Source organism: Geospiza fortis, unplaced genomic scaffold, assembly GCF_000277835.1.
Source record: "Geospiza fortis unplaced genomic scaffold, GeoFor_1.0 scaffold40, whole genome shotgun sequence".
In the NCBI taxonomy this organism is placed as follows: Eukaryota; Metazoa; Chordata; class Aves; order Passeriformes; family Thraupidae; genus Geospiza; species Geospiza fortis.
In genome coordinates, this window is record NW_005054297.1 from 3,549,831 (window position 1) to 3,556,334 (window position 6,504).

Sequence of the window (6,504 nt, forward strand, 5' to 3'; positions counted from 1 at the left end):
TCTTATCAAAATTTTACTCCTGAGTTAAGAGGATTTCAATCTGTATTGTATTACAATACATTCAACATTTAAAATATCTTTTTTATTTCAAGGTATCCTAAGCAAGAGATCAGTGCTTATGTTACGATAGATCATGTTTCCTATTATTATCAATAGTGATCACTTTCAAAGGACAGATGGACAGTTGAGGCTCAGTAACATTGCCATGAAATCTATCCACACCTTGTGTAAGGTCAATCATGCACAAACCCATTTAACCAATCTTTAAAATACACATGAATCCTTTAATTCATTCTAGATCAAAATGCTGGTTTTCATCCACTTGAGGCATGAAAATGTATATAATGGATTCAGAAAAATTCCACATAATTATCCTGGCTGGATGTGAAATTTCCTTCAATCTTTGATCTATAATGTAGTAATGTGTCAGCTCGACCCGAGTAGTTTTATGTGCAGGAAATAAGACAAGCTGAGTAGCTTCATGGTTAATTGATTAAAAGGTTCTAAAGAAGGTGCAAGATCAAAGAGCAGCTTAATGGTTTTATGTTACTCTAGAGAACTGTTGGTCCACTTGTCTGACAAGACTGACCTTGAGCAATGAAGTAACAGGCAATTAAAAAAAATTGCAAAACTAAAACACAGATCATATTTATCTAGTTCAGCATCCTTATTTCTTTTAGCAAGTATTAAGGGTCACACCCCAGTTCTCTTAAAACAGTTTCATTTTGTTAGCTGTTTATGCTATGTGGTCTAAATATTGAGTACACAACAACAACAGCAACAAAATGACAAAAATAAAACAAACTAAAAACCAGAAAAAACCCTCAGAAAGTCAGAATCATGGAATGCTATGCCATTGATTATAAATCTATGAAGACAAACAAATATCAAACTATAGCTGAAGGACAATTCCATGTAGAGTCCTTGGTCTGTGGAATCACTGAGCTTCCTCAGTGTCATCACTGGCACTGGGAACTGATGACACCTCGTAGCTTTCAAGATTGGCTCATCTTGAGAAGTACATTAGGGAATAGGAGCTGCTCTGAAGTAATATAATTGCTTAAAATAAAGGAGATTTAAAAAGAAATAAATAATGCATTGACTGTTACAGAAGAATTTAAGAGGACCATTCTCTAAATGACACTTTAAACCACTATACTTTCTGGTTAGGCTGTCATCACTGGGCCATTCAAAACTCTCATGAGCATAGTTTGGTTTATCTCTCCTGAATACGAGCACTATAATTACATTGAGGTAAAAGAGAAATACTGAGAATATCAGGGAAATAATGGCAAGAACTGCACATAAAAAGATTTCCACATGCACCATAACCGAATCTGATTTTTTCTGAGTTCTGATACAGTGTGGTATTTTCTAGCCACAACCAGATAATATTTTGCTTTAATCAAACAATTAGGACAATCAGTTAAGACACCAACACCAATAAGACAGGAGTTAGGCTCAATCTGGCATTCTATTCTATTTCAGTCTGCAGTGCTTGGGCTTCTGGAAAACAGTAGTGCTTGCAAGACAGATGCAGCCTCCCCTTCATGCAGAGATGGCTTCATAAGACAAATGCACAGTTACATTAAAAAAAAAAATCACATTTTCCTCTTCTTCTCTATTAATCTTGCTCTCCCCAAAATCAAGATACTCTTACATGTTTTCCCCTGCATTTTTTAATGTTTCTATGGATAATCTTGTCCCTCCCCAGCAAATTTTCATCTCATTAAACAGCAAAGCAAGGCCCTGTCCTCAGGCAGCACTACCACTGTTTCCTTCTTAGCAAACAAAAAAAAAAGATAACTTGTTCTCCAGGTATTTATCTTTCCTTCAATATCATCAGGAGACCTTGGCCATGTGGCTAGAGGTATCATAGGATGACCACCACTAGAAGCAAAATATGAAGGCATCACTGAATCTGAAAACAACTTCCCTGAAGGAAAACTATTATTTTAAGAGATACCTAGGAAAGTACTTGGATAATCTGAACTGTTGGAAAGAGAGAGAGTCACAGGAAATGTCACAAGACACAGCGTCTTGAGGAGACTCTTCTCATATGTGGATTATAAATTAATTAACTCATCTGACCAATGTGTTAATGACACCGTTCTGTGCTCTACCATTAATGTCTTCTATTTACAGAACATGACTTTCAGGTCAAGGATGTAGAAATTCCCTGTTGTTCTATTTACTTAAAATAAACAAACAAACCCCTACTACTGCTCCTGCTGGCCTGCTTCACTTCACAAAAAGAACATCCCCCTTGAGCTGACCAGCTGACAGCTCTGCTAAGTGCCTGATAAGCTGCCGGTCCTGGGTCACCACTGAGCGGGAACTTCGGAGCCGTGTAATGGGATTAGCTTTCCCACACCATTCCCAGAGAGCCCATTGTTGAAAGAGGAATAGTTTTATTGGTGGCAACAAGTCAAACACAAACCCTTGGCAAGTCAAAATAAGAAAAAATAAACAAACAAATGAAGTTTTGGCAGAATCTGGGATTTGGCCTATTTGAAATTTCTTTTTAAGCTGATGAAGAAGTTGACTGATCTGGAATGGGCCACTACATTTACAATAGAGCTAAAGAGTAACACATTAAACACTCTTGTTTTGATAAATGATCTTTCATTACATCAAAGAGCTTGCTTTCTCAAAGATCCTAAATAAAAAATCCCAACCCAGCAACGCATCCTTGGGATGAGGGGGAAAAATACTAACTGCTAAACTTTCTGTGGAGGAGTCTTGAATTAGTCATTTTGTAGCTTTACAAGTACAAAATGCAGGGGATTTTTGTGATTTAAGGACATAATAATTTTCAATGCGCAAATTCCCTTTATTGGAGTATAAATGGTGCCTTGAGGGCACATAAATGCATTGAATTGGGCCTGGCAGAATCAGTTTTATTGTATTCTACTGTGCAGAAACAATTCTTTCAATAAAATTGTCACATGGCATTTTTCAGCCTGCTCAAGTTCAGTCTTGTTATTGTGAATTACTTTGTATTTGAGAGGTATATTCAAACATCTGTACTTAATAGTGTCTTGAACCTTTTCTTTTATAATCTAAAACGCCTCTTTTTTTTTGCTCTAGCCACTTTTGTGGCTCATATTTCCAGCATAAGCACTTTTCACAACTGTTGTCTAAATCCCAATTTCATTTTCCAAATGATTAACAATACTCCAAAGAGACTTATGGGAAATGGTATTTCCTAATTTGTTTTTCTAAGTCTTCTGTGGACCTTGTGTGTTTCCACTGTCTTGTTACCAACAGATTGAAATTGAAGATTTGATTGTCACCTCTGCTTTTTGGGGGTTTCTATTTTTCACGGTGAAGCTGTTGCCACATTTATAGTTAAAATGCCTGTACATGTGCTTTTGGACCTTACACCTCTTCAGCATGGTGAACCTCTCATGGTTGTGTTAGTGATTATGGTATTTCACGTTTTGTTTATGCACCAACCAAGCACCTGGGGAAATAGGGCATCATGTGGAGTCTTAAAACTTCACAAACTGAGAGGCTGGGTGAGCATTGCTGGAGCAGAGGTATCGCTGTAGGGATTAGCAAAAAGGTTATGCAGTGAAGACATACCTCTCAGCTGGAATTAATTTGGGAAGGCCTCATACAATATAGTGTAATTTTAAGTCTGAAATATCTCAGGATCTTGTAAAAATAAGAATTTTCTCTTATTAAAATAACCATTGAACTTTCAGATTGCAGAGGATTTCTTGTACCTACAGCCCACACACCAGGAGCTGAAGAAATGCGGCGCTGAGCTGCAGTTAATAAGCCCAGTCAGACCTTGATGAGAGCTAATGAACTCCTACAGCTTCTTGCTGACTGTGTGGCACCATGCAGCTTTCTTGCCATCCTTTTTTTTAATCATTTCAGGTCCAGGGGTGCAGTGTTGGGTAGTTGCTGGCATGAATCCACAGGCCTTATTAACACCAGAGCTCCTGCTCAGGGCAGTGCAGGCACACAGTGCCTCTGGACCCATGTTGGCTCTAGAAGCACTATGACATTTGAAGCTGCTCTATACCCAATTTCACAGGCTCCCAAGCACAGCTGATGCTCAAAACCCATCTCCCAGGATTTGCTCTACTAAGTGGTCAGGAAGCAGCTGTAAGACTGAAAAGGTCATAATTGCCTCAGTGTTAAGATTACCAAAGGACTTTGCCCACTGTGACAAACTATATAAAGAAGCAACTGCTCATCTGTGACAACCAAAACACACCCCATTCTGAATATGTCTCCGTGAATTCCTGGATTTTTGGGCATTGAGCTACCTGACTGGAACTTGGGATGCGATAAAGGTGGTACTATTGTCTGATTAACTCAAATTAGGAAGAGGTAAACAAGCTGGGGGAGCACTGATAATGAACATAAAGAATCCACAAAGAAAGCCAACTCAGCAACTGTGCTGAAGTCAGCTCTGATTGAGTCCAGCAGGGAGAGGACACAGCCCACTGACTCAAAAGAAGAGGAAGACTGAGCATGGGACTAATTAGCGTTGGAAACAAGGGAATCATTTAACCAATAGAATAAGAGAACTGTGTACCCGATGAGAATTAATTCCTTTGTTTGCTAAAATTTATAAGTGGGGAGAAGTTTAGAGTGACCTCATCCCCACCACTAAGAACAGAAGACCAATGAGACGCTGTCTGGATCCATGGATAGCAATATCTTTCTACTTAATCCCCCCACTTTTTTCTATTTCCTTCTATCTCTCTCCACCTCATATTTACTTAACTAAAATCCATACCATTAATTTCAGCCTATGGTGTAGTTTGCACCTTAATTTGGGTAGAGACATCTCTCTAATAGTCATAAAAATCAGATCTTAACAGCAGTACTCCAGAAAATTTTATTTGTACCTGTAAAACTGAAAGAAATAGTAATATATGCAGATTTTAAAGAGCATACATGTCAAAACTAGAGTATGTCGATATGTTTGGGTCTAACTGTCAGATTCAGATAAAGAGATTTTTCTCAGGAATAAAATATCTGGTGCTTGCTTGTCAAAACAGTGGACTAATCTTTTTTCATTTTCCTTGTGACAAGGTCCAGTGTCTGAGAGTACTAAGAAATGAAATATTACTGTCTGACATGTTCTTGTAAGTAAAAGACCAGTAAAACAACAAAAACTAAAGAGTAGGTTTAAATGGTCATTGCCTCTTCAATTTAAGAACAAACTATTAAATAATTTCCTAACTACTACTATCACTATCTAAAGCCAAAACATTAAAACAATTGAGTACAAAAATCACACTTTAGTGGAGAAGGTTGGTATAAAATATTATTATTTGTGTCAAAGAAATAATGTAAGTTCTGAATAGCCTCTCATGCAGCACTCATTGCCCCTGATGGATAATTAGTATTCAGCAAAAACCACAGGGCATTAAAATATTTATTCAAACTAGAATGTATCTAACCAGAATAAACAAAACAAACCAACCAACCAAAAAACCTCCAGTTGGTGACCTAATCTTCTCCCACAACCTTTCTCCACTGCTTGGGGAATGCACACAATATTTATCCTTTTGGGACTGTGCAAGGACACCGGTGTATTTACCACTATTTGTCCCTCATTGATTGCTTTGCTTTCCAAAATTATAACACCACTGTTTTCTCAAGTCATCTTTAGAACACTGTACTAGATTGCAAGATTGAATTCCACACTAGAAGTGCTCATGGGATCCTTTCGGGATTCATGGTATATATGCTAAATAAAATAGATGGATGCACAGAAAGGAATAATACTGCAGGACTGAGTCTGCATTGCTCTCAAGAATATGTTATACCAATATATTCAGTGGGGCACTGCACTTTCTAGATTGGGCTGGCAAAGGACATAGTAACATTTCAGTTTTGTGGATGGAAATCTACACAACCAGTGGCTGATGGGAGCATTTGAGAGTCAGCCTAGAGCAGGAAACAGACTGAAATGGCCTGAAAATAGACTATAGTCCTGAAACTTGCACCTATTTTCAGAGTAGGAAAAGAAGTAAATAAATAAAGGAAATAGTAGTGAAGGAGGATAACAGGAGTGGGGTCTTCCCACGGTGGGGTCTTCCACGTGGAGTAAAATTTCCATGTATAGTGTGAATCAGCTGACAGTCATAAAGCAGACTCTGGCCCACTGCAGACGGAAGTGCTTTGCATTACAGTTTAGAAAAACTGCCACAATTTAAACTAACTGCAGTTTTACAGAATGTCTAGAAAAGTTAAAACCTAAATAAGTTTAGGGCTTTAGGAACAAAGAAATGGTATTCAGATTCTGAGAAGTGACTTGTATTTTTCATTATCCGGTCAAAAAAAAAGCTAAAATATGTGAGATGACATAAACTTGTGCTGCTCATGATACAACCTTGAAAAATCTTGAGCAGAAGAACTATTTGACAAGAAATAAAATTAGTTCATAGCAAATACTCAACCATCATTAAAAAGGCGAGGGTGAGCTGCAAGACTCCTTGTCAGGCTACTGTGAATAATAATAATTTCCTGAGG